This window comes from Arachis stenosperma, chromosome 2 (assembly GCF_014773155.1).
Source record: "Arachis stenosperma cultivar V10309 chromosome 2, arast.V10309.gnm1.PFL2, whole genome shotgun sequence".
In the NCBI taxonomy this organism is placed as follows: Eukaryota; Viridiplantae; Streptophyta; class Magnoliopsida; order Fabales; family Fabaceae; genus Arachis; species Arachis stenosperma.
In genome coordinates, this window is record NC_080378.1 from 115,364,388 (window position 1) to 115,379,349 (window position 14,962).

At 24.5% G+C, this 14,962-nt stretch overlaps 1 long non-coding RNA gene across 2 annotated transcripts; it reads left to right on the plus strand.

Moving 5' to 3' along the window:
• Positions 1–10,029: 10,029 nt before the first annotated feature.
• Positions 10,030–12,088, plus strand: LOC130962260 (uncharacterized). Of its 2 annotated transcripts, XR_009079771.1 has the most exons (4): positions 10,030–10,148; positions 10,768–10,918; positions 11,383–11,523; positions 11,797–12,088. It is a non-coding gene; the product is annotated as an uncharacterized LOC130962260 (long non-coding RNA). The 2 variants fall into 2 exon arrangements; XR_009079772.1 differs by lacking the exon at positions 10,030–10,148 and having other exon boundaries at positions 10,164–11,037.
• The last annotated feature ends 2,874 nt before the right edge of the window (positions 12,089–14,962 follow it).

A 14,962-nucleotide genomic window follows, 5' to 3' on the forward strand; every position in this document is an offset into this window, starting at 1 on the left:
CACTAACATACCCTAAAAGCTTGTTTTTTGTTTTGGTTACTAATTCGATCGCGAAATTAAAAAAATTGCAACCGATTTTAGCGATTGACTAGATTGGCTTTGTCATTGATAACTAAATCATTCACAAATTTTAATTTTAGCAACTGAAAGTGGATAGTTACTAAATTGGTCGTTAATTGAAACTCCTCTACTGTGTGGTTAAATTCTTATTATCCTCTACAATCTTATCTTTTTCAAGAAACAAAAGATAAAGTCTATAAAAATTTTACTAAATTTTTGGTTGTACTTTATCTATCTTAATATCTTAGATATTTTCACTTACTTTTATTATTGTTATAAATCTTTATAAAGAGGGATAGAAATGTGATGGTAATTATATATGCGTGTGTCTTGCTAACGTAAATTATTCTTAAATATGTAACGTGCTGTGATGATGTGAATGTATATATGCATGTTTGGATTAAGAAAAAAATTTTATTCTCGCTTTTCTAAAGAAAAGTCAATAAAGTTTTTAAGTAAAAGTTTTTACTTATTATTATTATTATATATAAAAGCGGTCGTAATATTTTTATTATCAGGATGACACAACTAAAAGTTTGACATTCTAATGGCAAAAATGTTACATAGTATATATGGTTATTTAGTTTTTTTTTTTTATTTACCTAAATTTATGTTAAAATAAACATTAGGAATTAGACTTATTAATTTTATCAAGAGTGTGTACATATTATATTATTCTTTTTAGATTATGCTTATTATTAAATTATGAGATTTATTTGTTTAGGTTTACATAATTTATTTGATTTTCAACAGAGTTGTAGAGTCTTATTTTTTAGGAGGAATAGAGATTTGGTTGAAAGAGGATCAAACGTGTTTCTCTTTTTTCTTGAGGAGATAAATTTTTCGGATGTTGCATATGTCAAAAACTTTACTTTTGATAAAATAGTATTATGGAATAAAAGAATAATTGATAAAAAATAATATTCTCTTTTAGTATATTAGCTTTTTATGATGAATAAGTTATGAAATACAGAAATAGATAAAATAAAAAAATAATGAAATTGTATTTGTTTAAATTAAAGAAATATTCATGACAATATAATTGACAGTGGACATATAATTATTAGACAATAAATAATAAAAAAATATTTAGAAATATTAGATTTGATATTAAAATAAAAAATATATAAATAATTAATAAAAAATAAAATTTGAAATCAAAATATTTAAGTTGAAGGAAAGAAATAAAGAAGAACTTTTAATAAACGAACATGATAATAAATTGAATCAAATAACATATATTTAAATTAATGACTATATTATGTATATATAAAAATTAGTCATTATTATAAAATACATGTTGAAATATAAATATACATTAAAAATAAATTAAATCACACATATATTTATATACAAATATATTGATAGCTAATTTTAGTGTTTAATTTTGATGTACAAATAATATTTTTGTTAAACTAATTAAATTAAATAATTGATGTAATAAATTAATTATAATTGTTCAAATTAATAGGATAAGTTAAATAAATAAAAATATCTTATAAATATGTTATGTAAATAAACTATATTAATCGAAATACATAAGACGTAAAATTAATGCAAATTAAAATAAAATTAATTTATTTTATTCCAATAAAATCAAATAATTAATTAGTTATAATTAATATAGTCAAATCAAATATTAATAATTTGATATTTATCTTAATTAAATTAAATAAAAATTATAATAATTTTGAAATTATTAATCAGAAAACATAAGATTAAAAATTAATACAAATTAAAATAAAATCAATTCATCTATTTCAGTCATTAGTTATAATTAATATGGTCAAATAAAATATTAAATAATTTGATATTTATCTCAATCAAATTAAATAAATAATTTATTAATTAACGTATTTAAATAAATCAAATAAAATAAATTACAAAACACCTTCAATAATATGCCACGTTAACTATACTATTAATTGAAAAAATATAATTTAATAATAGATAATAGATAAATAAATTAGGAGATTTTGTGTTTTTATATTTTTATAATTTTATTAGCATGTATAAAAGTTTATCCAAACAAATCCAATATTTAAATAAATTTGATTGTGCTTTCTTTTTTTTTTATCAAAAATAGGGAGATTCGAATCCGACCTCGTATGAAAAAAATATGTCATTTGAATTATAACTCATTGGTAAATTTGATTGTGCTCTAAATAAGAAAACAATAAACATAAAATTGACTACAACAAAAGACATTAGTACCTCGAGACCAAATAGGATATTGGTTGATTAATAGAAAGAATTGGAATTATAATTTTTATATAAAAAGAATAAACTTTGATAAAAATAAAAAATACATTATTAATATTATTATTATATACGGTAGTTAAAGAAAAAAATTTGAAAAAATAAACAAAAGATTAGAACATACATTTATAAAAAATAAATAAAATACTTTATATATGATGTCTATGAAAATAAAAGTATAATATAAAAAATTTTATTAATAGTAGTCTTATCTAATATCTATATTAGTTAAATCTTCGGGAGAATCCAATAAATCTTTATAAAGAAGGTAATAAGTGAAAAGATATTTAGCAAATAAAGCGAATTGAATAAAATGTTGACCAAGTACAGATTCATCAGAATTGTCATGATTCAGCTCATCAAAAAGGAAAAAGAATTGTCATGATTCAGGAATGTGTAATATTCAAGATTTCAAGTTCCTCAAATGTTTTGCTATGCACAAATTTAATGAAGAGAGAGAATAATATGCAGCGGACTAATGGTTGGAAACTTGCATTGAAAAAAAAAAAGGTGACGAATTCAATAATTAATTGAGAAAGAGAATATGGTTATAAAAGCTACTACTACAAAACAATCAATAGCAATAATTTTTAGAATTTATTAAGGGTACTAAAAATAAATTATTATTTTTATTTATAAATATTCAAAATGATAATAAATCTATCTGTTGAAAAAATAAAAATAATTTTATATTTATAAAAGATAAACTTCTATCAATAAAATTATTTAAATCCTAAAAATTATCCAAAATTCTAAAATTATATCTATTGAAAAAACTTTGTACATAATATATTTTAAGACAATCCAATAATAAATCATATATGATAAAAGTTTATAAATGAAAAAGATGACTTCTTTTGAAAAGGTAAAATAAAATTGAAAAAAATTAGTTATCTTATATTTTAAAATATAATAATAAAAATACTTTGAACTTTTTATTTGTTTAATGTTTTGGAAATGTAAAAAATATATATTTACAATAATTTTTAATAAAATATTTTTATATGATATTCTAATAAAAAATATTTTTTAAAATACAAAATATTTTCATAAAATAAAAATAAAATTGTATTCATTTACATTGTCATTAGTGGCTAAATGAATTTGTAAGAATAATATGTATATGTTATAAAAATATGTTAGAGGTAAGTGCTAAACTAATGACCTCTCACTTAAGTAGCATTTGGATGAACGATGGAGATGGAAAAACTGAGATTGAAAGATTGAGACTGAAATAAGTATCAGTATTGTGTTTGGTGTAAAGTGTGAGACAGAGATTGAAATAAAAATAAAACTTGTATAGAGTAAAGTTGAAATTAATTAATTAAAATAAGAGTATTTAAGTATAAAATGTTATTAAAATTTAAGTCTTCGTCTCTAAAAATTTCAATCTTCTGTATCTCTACTTTTTAAAAGTATTGAAATACTAAAATTTTGAGGACAAATATTGAAATTTTAGTACCCGTTTTTGGTTAACAAACATGATATTGAGTCCCAATCTTTCAGTTTTCATCCTAGTACCTCAAAACAAACATTACCTTAGTGTAAAAAGTCTTTATAATTGAGTTAAGATCATTAATAAATAATTTAACACTTTTATTTATATAAAAATTAATTTTATTTTAATGATATATAAATACAACATTATATCACATTTTATTCGTATTTGTGTTATTAAGTTAAGTAAATACTTTTATGTAGAATTGAATATTTGATGGTTATATTGTTTATAGGACGATTGTATTATTTGTATTGAATTTTTAATTTGCATACTCATTAGATTATATAATAATATTACATATTTGTGAAAACTTGCGTGTAGGATCAGATACTCGCGGGTTGACCGCAAGTAGGATTAAGGTAGGGTTGGATTGTTTTCCACCCACGAATAGAATAGGGTTAAGTTTTAGTAACAAATTGAACCCGCTTAGGCCTAGTTTGGGTAAATAACTTAAATAAATTATTTTGAAAAAAAAACTTAAAGCATAAGGACTTTTATTAATAGTAACTTATAAATAAGTTATTTTGTGTTTGGATTTTTAGTTATAAAAGTACTTATTTTAAAGTTGTAGTGTTTGGATAAATAACTCAAAAAATACAAATTTTTTTACGCAAGAGAATGAATATTAAAATAACAATGATAATAAATACTTTTCAATATTGAATATTGATTTTACATAACCTAATCACTAATATTGTGTATGATATAGTATGTGAAAATAAAAAATAAATATAAAATGTGTTTCAATATATATTTGTTGCTGTTTTTTTTTTACTCTTATTAGAACTCCCTTCTCCGAGGTCAAAAAATTGTTATAATTAACTATGAAAATAATAGCAAGCTATATAAAAATAAAATCACATGTGAAAAAAATAAAATTAAAACTGAAATTAGGTTATTCAGATGGAAGATTGTCTGAAAATGATGGTGGAGGATCAATACTTCCAACAGATGAATAATTAGTGAAAATGGTGATGGAGGGGCCGTACTTCCAGCTGATGAAACATTGCGTGAGAATGGTGGTGGAATGCCAATGCTTCCAGCCAAAAGAGGGTAAAAAAGGAAAGTAGATTTTTTTGTTTTGAAGTTAAATTTTTTTTAAGGAAGCGGTATAATGACTTGTCGAAAAGTAGAGAAGTCATAGATTTCTATTTGTTCAAAAAGTTGCCAATTAATTTTTTGAAAAGTTAAAAATCTTTTTTAAAATGGTGCCAAATACGCGTATTGTGACTTTTTCATAATTCAAATTCCAAAAGTAAAAAAAAAAAAAAATAGTTTCTACTACTTCTCAAACACGCTCTTAAAGTCTTAATAGAATTAGGGTTGAATTCAAACCCTACTCTATCCTACTCATTATCCAAATAGTTATTTATGAGAAGATAATTTATTTTCAAACGTTAAAAATAATAAAAATACATTTGGTGAGCATATTTTCAAAATGTATTTTAATATTTTAAAATTTAAAATTATATTTTTATTCAATTATAATTTAATTATTTAATTTTTTATTAAGTTAATATTAATTTTTATATGATATCAAATATGAAATAAATTACTATCTTAAAATTGTTAATTGCATGCATAATAAAAAATATTATTTATAATGCAAAACATAAACAGTTTTTTAAAGTTATATTATTTCATTTTATAAAAGGTATATCTCAACGACTATAAACCATGTAAAAAAAAGTTCTAAACCCAAGTAGCATATGTATATACAAATTTAAATCAGTAAAATCACTACTTACACATGTGAAAATTGGCTATTGATTCATTACACTATACATAATGATTAGTTTGGTTGTTAATTTTTTCTATTAAAAAAATTATTTTTATTTAATTAAATAATGAAAGATATATGCATATATAAAAAAGAATATAATAAAATAAATTGATCAAGAATACTTAAAATATACTAAAAATAAAAAATATATAAATATAATATTAAAATTTGTATTCTAAATATCTTTTTTATAACAAATAAATTATTAAAAAAATAATGAATAAATTGTTAAAATAAAAAGTTTAAGAAGAAGAAAATTAATTTTCTTATTAATATTTTTAAAATTTGTTTATTCTTTTAATTTTTATTTATTAGTATTTTATTAATTAATTATTGATTAAATAAATTATTTTCATAACAACTTTTTTTTTATTTTTTAAAGAAGAGACAATTATAGAATTTGAAAAAATAATGTGAAAAAATATTTTAAAATAAAAATATTTAAAATTAATATTTTTAAATAAAAAATATATTATATTAATATTAAAAGATACCGTACAAGTACAAAATAAATAAAACAAACAAGACAAGAGTACGAATTAAATTTAATTTTAAAAATAAGAGTACTGTTAAGAAAGAGAGAATTATATTGAATAAAAATACCAATGAATCTTTTTTATTGAATAAAAATACAAATGAATTTTTATGGTTGTTGTTAATATTGTCGAAGAAACATAAAAAAAAGTTTCTTCCTATGACAAAATTATAAAAAAAATGTACTAGTAGAAAATTTTTAAGAATTTTGAATTAAAAAAAAAACTTAAAAAAATGTACTATCATATACTAATAGAAAAATTATCATATTTCTATCAAATTAAAAAATAAATTAGTATAAAATTTCAAAAAAAATACCAAAAAAATTAAAAATAGAGAATGGGAAGAGTTTGAAATTTAAAAAAAAATCTCACTTTATCTTTTAAAATAAAAATTTAAAATTTAAAAAATTTAAATTAAAACATAAATTAAAAAGCTCTTTTACCTTTGAATGAAAGAGAAAAAATGAAAAATATCAATAGAAGAGAAGGAAAGAGAGACTAAAAGACGGATTGATAACTCTAGCAGAAGAAAAAAAAAAATGAAAACACTGATTTTAGAACTCAATTTGACGGCATAGCAGAAATTTTCAACCAAACAATAAAAAATTTAAAACAGATCTTTTACCTTTGAACGACAATGAGAGAATGAAAAAGCCAATAAAAAAAGTTACCAGAAACCAAAAACCACTGGAAGAAAGTAGAAAAAGAGTTGGAGGCACTGGCTTGTTTTTCACGATAGGACACGAGAAATGGTATAATTTTGGTGGGTGATAGGACATGAGAAATGGTATAATTTTGGTGGGTGAGATATAGAGAAAAAAGGTGAAGGATCAAACACGGTATTTTAAATTAGAAATATTTTTATTTTTTTAATTAAAAAAGTTAAAAACGAAAAAAAATATGAGACTGATTTAAGTGTTTTTAGACATGAAAATATGATTTATTAGATATTTTAAAGGAAAACATTTAAAAAAAATAGAACAAAATAAAAAACTCTATTTTTATGTTTTCATTGTTTTCTCTTTTAACTTTTGAAAATGTTTTAAATCCAAAACACGGTATTTTTTATTTTGAGATAAACATTATAGGTGTTTATTACGGTACGATGATAAATTCATACGATATATTTAAAATAAAAACAAATAGTAATAAGCCATGTGGCATTTTTTTTTACATCAGCATTTAAATTTTTTTTTAAATATATATTATATCACCACTTTTATTAATACATCCCTTTAATTAAATTAAAATAAAAAAATATTTTTATTTAATTTTATAAAAAATCCTAGCTAATGAGTAATAGCTCAAATGGCATAGTCTCCCTATATTCAATTAAGAGGTTGCGGATTCAAGTCTCCTATCTTTGGTAAAAAAAATAAAAAATAAAAAGTCCTAAACATTCTTCTTTTATTTGATTAGACAAAAATATCCTTTTAAATTAATCAAATTTTAGAATTCAATTAACCCTAATTTTATAGTTTCAAATAATTAAAATAACAAAACAAAAACATATTAAAAAAACAAAAAATCAAAATTGTTCTTCATATAGGTTAAACATATTAAAAAAACAAAAAACCAAAATTATTCTTCATTTGGGTTCAGAAACCTTCTCGTTCACGCCTCTAAAGGTTTCAATGTTCTTCATCTTCTTTTCTCCTCTTCCCCTTTTGCTCTTGATATAGCACTGAGAATTTGTGGACTTCCAAAGATATCTTTAAATTCTTGTATAACGAAGTTTTTTGCTAATTTATTCTGCATTTGCAAAAATTGAACCCTTTTTATAAATTAATCTAGTTGGTCGTTGGTGAAAAGATTTTCTATTTTGCTCCGACTTCTGATTTTCCTTACACGTTTAATTTGCTATGTTAATTTGGCAACTGCATGACAATTATGGGTGTGTTTGGCAAACCCTTTGAGAAGAAAAAGCACGTCTAACCTTCTTGAAAGCTTCACATTTTTGTTTGGCTAATTTTTAGTTTGGTAAACGCAGAAGTGATTTTGTATTTAAAACCACGTTTACCAGAAATAACAATTTTTAGCTTCTGCGTTTCACCAACGGGCTTTTAGCCATTTACCCTCAACATCTATTTTTTCTTTATCAATTTTATCCTATAGACATGTTATTGTATTATTTATGAAATTCTTATTAGGTGAATTGGCCTTCTTTTCTTGTTATTTCTCTTGATATGAGTTCTTTTTTTCTATTATGTATTATTTATTATTTCTCTTTATATAAGCTCTTCTTTTCTATTATTATTATTTTTAATAATAATAGTAAAAATTTATAAGGTACTAAAAAAGAGTACTAAGAGAACTAAAAATATACTATATAAAATACATTATAAAAAATTTTTAGATTTTTTTCATCACTGTCAAGATAAATATTTAATTTTATTATTTTTAATATTTTTTTATAATTATAATTCTGGTATATATAGTTTTTTATTGTAATTTTTTTATAATATAGATTATGATCCTATTAAAAAAGATAAATTAAATAAAAAATTAATCATAAGTATTAATAAAATCATACACGTTAGATTCTAAAATAATATTAAGAATAAAATTATTAAGAATATTAAACCAAAAAATACGATGTAAAAAAATACTAAATTAACATTTTTATGTTAATACTTAAAATTTTAAAAAAATATAACATAAATACTCTTATATATAGTCACCAAAAAAATACTCTTATATATATAATTTTATTTTGCTAATTTTTATATGTTATTTTTATTTAAAATAATATATATTAATTTTATTATAAAATTAATTAATAAGATTATTCAAATATCTAAATTAAAATGATAGGATAATATAAAAAATTATTTAAGTTGATGTCTATTTTAGTAATTTTTCATCTAAAAGTGATTTTGAGTAGTGTATTCCAAACGATATTTATTTTACTATAATCCATTTTGATATAAAGATAGCCAAACATAAATCACTTCAATACAAACTTACTTTTCATCAAAATCAAGTTTGCAAAATCAATTCTATGCAAACTCCCGTTTACAAACTGAAATTCAAACACACACTATGTAGGGGTGGCAACACTACTCGAATTCGCGGGTACCCACCCCGCCTATACTCGTTCGGGGCGGGTAATTACCCGTCCCCGCACCCGGACGGGTTTTAACGGGGCATGTTCTTAGGCGGGGCGGGACGGGGTCGGGTTTAGATTAAACCCGCCCCTACCCGTCCCGGTATATATAATATATATATAAATACATATATTTTTAATATATAATATATGTAATATATATAAAATAATTAGTAAAATCATTAATAATATTATATCATATTTTTATTTTTATTTTTATTTATGTTATGTATGTAAATGATGGTTATATAATTTTTAAAATTTAATTATTTGTTGGATTTAATAATTATAGGGGCGGGTAGGGACGGGACGGGTACCCACAGGAGCGGGTTAGGGTTTAACATTTTACTAGCCGCGAGTAGAAGCGGAACGGATTCAATATGGGTTTTTTATGGCGGGGCGGGGTCGGGTAGAGCAAAAACCCGCCCCCACCCACCCCGTTGCCACCCCTACAATTATGCTTCCACAATTTCATCTGATATAATAAGAGATAAATAAAGAAGAAATCTGTCTCTTAGTTCATGGTTCATTGTTTCATTGGGTGATAGTTGTAAGCTGATTGTTATATATAACTGTTGTAAGGACGTGTTGTGGAAATATGGTCCAAAGGCTTCTGGAAAAACAATTCTTGCTTTACATGTAATCTCAGAGCCACAGAAGCAAGGAGGTTATCTACTAATTTTTGTCCCTGATGATAATGTCTATATTGTTTTTGGTTGTAATGTGACCATAACCCTTATAGTTGTCAACTTGTCAATATGTTATTGTCAATCACATGAGGTTTCAATTCAATCCATTATTTTTCTCTTTCTTTCTTTATATATAATTGCTATATATCCTCCATAAGGTGTTTATATATATTAACTTTATAAATGCGTAGTCTTACTTCTTATTAATTATAAGGTAGTTTATTGATACTGAAAACATGTTACTTCTGATAATATACGTGATGCTATGATTGATCCTTATCTTCAGCCAGTGTAGAGACTTTTGCGTTATAATTGTGATTAGGGTTTTATATTGCTGTTATATTGTTTTGATAGATTTCAGCCATAGAATTAAGTTAGAATTCCAATATTATACACTTTTGGATGCGACTTTTTCTCATACCCTGCATAATGTGCAACGGTTTGTATCTGATTACCCTGCCATTTATTGTAACTTGAAATGGATTGGATTCAATGCCACCTTTGTTATTTTTTGTAACTTATTGCGGATTTGTTCCTTGGAAGTTCTGAATTAGCAGTTACAAATTGCAGTCTTGTTATGTAAATTAGAGTTGTGGTGACTGCAACTACAAAATTATTGTGTCACATCACTCAATATTCTTAGCTGCTATGCTCTATTTAGCATACACATAGCATTGTCAATTTAAACTAATGAATCTGTTGGTAACAATTTCACTTTAATATATAGCCAACGATTAAATGGTTAGAGTTGTGTATCACATTCACTTAAGGGTCCTTGAGAAGTAAAATCTAATGTAAAAGATTAATTTGATGTTAGCATATATTGTATATAGGTGCTGGTTACATATGGAAGTGTTCTGAAGCTGATGTATGAGAAGACAAAATGCCGTTTGCATTCTCAAGATGTTCCATATGGTTCTAGCAGTGAACAACAATCGGTTACTGGTATCTCCACTCTTGATGATTCCAATAGCTACTGGATAAGTATAGTTTCTTTCCTTTTTGTTTTTATTTATTAAAATTGAATTATGCTATCTAATTTAACTTTTTTCTGATAGTGGCTAATCCAGTTCTTTAAGACTCTGTACAGAAAGTTTGTTCATGTAAGTAAATCCAAAAGCATGAAACAAAGACAAAATAAAAAAATTGTGTTTTACTATTCTTATTTTTTAATGGCCAAAATATCAGATAAATAATTGTCTTAGAATATATTGTCTTTGTATTTGTATGATGTATACAGGTGAAAAATTCTGAATGGTACTTTATGGCAATTTCTTGTTTTCTATTGAACACCTAATAACCTCTTTTGTTGGTAGACATATGCATTGAAACTTAATAGTCATAATGACATTTTTTTCTAAGCTAAGATTCTTCATTGCTAAATAACATGATGGAATAGTAGTTGATGTAGTTCTCAAAAATTACATGGCATTAACATTTTGTTGCAGATTGTTAGACCTGAAAAAGGGAGTTCTGTCAAATAAGGTGATACCATTAAAAGTGGAACAATTATTAGATTGCAGCACTTGGGAACAAGAAAATGGCTTCACAGCCATATGCATGCTTCCCCAATTTCAAACAATCTTGAGGTTAGTTGTTCATTAATTACTCTCTTCCTTTGGTATTTTCATAAGGAGCCTATTAATACTTCTATTACTTTTATAAATTAATGTATTCAGACACAATTTATATCTTGATATATTGAGTTATAAATAAATATACCAGAAAAGTTAAAATGGCTTATTTATGGAATAGAATGAGTGATTATTATCTAAATGGTTTTCATCATTGATGCAATTTGCAAAGGAACAAGTCTCTTTAATTTATTTTCTAATATTTTTCAAGTGGAGCTGCACATGTAGGTGAGTTGCTATGGAGACGATTCTGAATCGGACAAAGGAGACAATTGAAAGTGAGACATTAAATTTTATCTTTGTGAGGAAATCAAATGAAATCATATACCAATGTGATCCTAACACTAAAGAATCAAGTTTAAGCACCATGAAATTTCAAAGGAAAATGACAAAGAAACTACAGACAAATACCAGGTTGTTTTAACATCAGATAAATATTCAGTTTCATATTGTGAATATAGAACCATGAAGAGATTCCATTGATGATGTACACTTCTGCATCTAATTTTGTGTTTGGTTTGGAAAGAAAACTAAAATCTTGATCCAGGAAGTGTATAAAATTATGCTTTAAGAATTTTTCCCAACATTTTGCCCAAATGTCACCCATTTTGTCATTTTAAATAAGGGGAGAACCTCATTTCACTTGTAATGAGCTCATGCCACCCTTAAGTGCAGCTTAACAGAGCTTGTTATATGCAAAGACTCGGTTCAATGAGATTCCCCTCATAAAATTTGGCATAAAGTTTGTTTGAAGTAACAATATGGTTCACGAGAGTACATACATTGTTTGATCCATATAATCATAAGCACAACCACAGGTTGAAATTCACAAATTAGACAAATACCATTATTAACTTTTCTGAGAAGTATCTGGATATATCTGCTTCAAATACCGTAAAAAGAAGTCACTCTAGACAATGTGAAAAATGAGGCTTCTCAGCTGATAAATCTGCCAGCCTTAAAGCTTCTTCAATTTTGTCCCTCTAGCAGAAACATAAATAAATAAAAGTAAAACCAACTGGAGATTTGATAAATAAAAATAATTTCATTAAGATGAGGAGAAGGAAAATACAAATTGGGGATAAACATTTCCCTATACAAAAGTAAAACCAAAAAACAAAAGATTTATCTATAACAAATCCACTTTTTTTGGGGAACAGAGATTTGATTAGAACAAAAAAAATTTGCAAAAGTGGATACGCCATCTCAATGTATATCAAGGTATAGCAACCTTAAAAGATATGTGACAACAACACACAGATACAAGTTCAAATGATATCCATGTCTCCGTTTTTGTTGGTGTAGTCAACTAAGAAACTGAGAAGGTTCCTTCTCCAACCCTGCCACAAAAAGTATAAGGATGAATAACTATAATACCTGAAGAAGATGACGCAACAAACAGTGCAATATTGTTTGTGCTTGAGGAGATGGCTCAAAACATGTAAGCAGAAGAACAACATCTCAACCTTGTGAACATTGAACCATTACGTTCTAAATCAAGAAGTTCATTAATCATTTAATTGCACGTATAACATTGTAGTTTGGAGCTTACAGTCACCATCTCCCCGCAATTTTCTTACTACCGAAAAGTAAAAAGTTTTTCCATTGCCAATCAAGCATGCATTCAATCTTATAACAGAGAAGATTATCGACATGACTGATCTCACATATAGATAAAACTGATAAACTACAGACAGATACATAAGAACAAACAATGTTATTCAACCAACTTAACACAGAATCACTTGGTTATTATTCTCATCAAACTCATTGTGTGCTATTTTACAAATGTCTTCATATTCCAAAGCTTTGAGTACCCTGCCATCATAGGCACCTCTCTTTATCTGCACCTTTGCACAAAAATGATCCGTATCCACTCCCAAAAGTTTCGCAGTTGATCCACGATATGCACCATTGACAATTTTTACACGGCCCCCAACTTGTGAAATCACAGTTTCAAGCTCTTCCTGATCGACTCTCAGCACATGCTTGCTTTCAAGTATCTCAATTTCCCCAACATATTTGTCAATCACCTTTCTCACCACACCCTTTTGCTTGTACTACCCCTTCTCTGCCAAATGTTGTTAGCATTCTTCTCACCAACACCACAAACCTAATCAAATAAAGTAAATCATAATTATGATCATAATCCAATTCCAACACTTTAAAGCTCATTTAAGAGAAATACATATATAAGTTATAAATTTTCTTCTAAAACTATGTTAAATTGGACATCAAAGAAATGGCCCATTAACATGTTGTGTTTGTGGAAATTCAATCATAAAAACCTGACTTTCTATTGAATTAATTGGGATACAAAATTGGAAATTAAAAGAACACAAAATTGAATTCTACACTACTTAAAAAACAGAACAAGGAAACTCAAACCTTTCTTCAGAACTCACTTCATGATGCATACAATTACTAATGTACTATAGACTGATTTTTTTTTTTTGGATATATACTGATTTATATTATAACTAACCCTTATACTACTAATTAGATTGTTTTACCTATCATTTTTTTAGTGAGAAATTACTATGCTTTTTTTTAATCTCCTTTCACAATGAATAATCAATCTTTCAATTTAGTTCAGAATTTAACTGATTTTTATTACATTCATCCAAGTAAAAATATTATTCTAACAGAAAATAACTACTATTTATGGAATAGATAATTTATTATTGTCATAATTTCTAAAAATAAATATAAATTTTTTTAATTAAAAACATTCGAAACGAAAAAATATCATTTTTAATTTTATATTCTTTTTAAAAATATTTTTGCAGAAAATAATATTAAAATGATCAACTAAATATATTTTTATATTTCAATGAAAATGAAGAGGCGAGATTCAGGTTTATAAATGCTGTTGCACTATCATGGGTCATAAAATGAAAATTTTTTGGATCATTGCATAAATCATTTGCAATTATTTAACAAAAAGGTTAAATTCATGATTTTATATAATATATATTTTATGTGAGCAATTAACATGCCACACATGCAATTAAGATCAACTGTCAAATTTATTTTTAAAAAAATATTATTTTTTAAACTAATCTTTGAAAGATTAAATTAGTTAAGATTAAAGGTAAGTTAAATTAGTTGTTCCATTAGTTAGATGATAATGTATTATATTAAGTGTCATTTGACAAGATGACATAATAAATTAATATCACATATGACAAGATAATTAGTTGATATGTCAGGTCAATGACAAGTAACATATTATGTATTATCTGATGCGCCATAAATTTATTTAGAATTAAATTAGTCCCTAAAAATACACACATATATTATTTTTATCTCTAAAATTTTAAAAAATTAATCAAATTATTCTTTATATAAATCTCTTTTTTTCATAATATTAAATTTCTAATATTTTTTAATA